Source organism: Sinocyclocheilus anshuiensis, unplaced genomic scaffold (assembly GCF_001515605.1).
Source record: "Sinocyclocheilus anshuiensis isolate Anshui unplaced genomic scaffold, SAMN03320099.WGS_v1.1 C32044109, whole genome shotgun sequence".
NCBI classification, from domain to species: Eukaryota; Metazoa; Chordata; class Actinopteri; order Cypriniformes; family Cyprinidae; genus Sinocyclocheilus; species Sinocyclocheilus anshuiensis.
Window position 1 is genome coordinate 1 of NW_015609715.1, and position 655 is coordinate 655.

The 655-nt window shown below is 40.0% G+C and overlaps 1 long non-coding RNA gene across 1 annotated transcript; it reads left to right on the forward strand.

The window, feature by feature from the left end:
* Window positions 1-107: 107 nt before the first annotated feature.
* On the forward strand, window positions 108-637 carry LOC107682307 (uncharacterized). The gene is made up of 3 exons (XR_001633447.1): window positions 108-182; window positions 265-289; window positions 533-637. It is a non-coding gene; the product is annotated as an uncharacterized LOC107682307 (long non-coding RNA).
* Window positions 638-655: the final 18 nt, after the last annotated feature.

Consider the following 655-nt stretch of genomic DNA (forward strand, 5'->3'; position numbering starts at 1 on the left):
AATGACAGAATTTTCATTTTTGGGTGAACTAACCCTTTAACTCTTTTGCAATTGCTATACGAGAAAATTGGCATAGATGTCCACTTGATGTCCCTCTTGTTTTCAGCATGATGGGTTGGATTGTTCAGGGTCTGGGTCTTTCAATGCCACAACCGGTGCTTAAAAACAAAGAAGGATGTTTGGTAAGTGAGGTGCAATAGTTTGACTTTATTAGCTCAGGTTTAATAGATATTTCTCCAAACTGACTCCCTTTCTTTCCACCAGGAGGACGGGAAGATTGTGCAAAATGGTGAGTAAGATGTTCCTCTTTCAACACTGTTTACACAGTTTTTAATAACAAACTCAGTTTGTTTCCTGGAAACTCTAGCGTGGTTTCAGTAGAATATGAATATACAGAAAGATCACTGCATGGATAACAACATGACCTACTCTGTGAGACATCAAAATACAAGTAGAAAAACTTCAGGGTGAGCAGTTCTGTTGCAGTGTAGGACAAACTCGTAACTCAGTCCATCTTCTCCTTCTGTTACAGGGGAGAGGACACTGAGAACCCTTTAAACAAAAGGAGAGAGAGCGCAACACAGCATTACACAGTCACAGACAAATGGATAGTGGAGACAGATGCATTTGAAGAAGAACAGTGACTTTGTAGCTT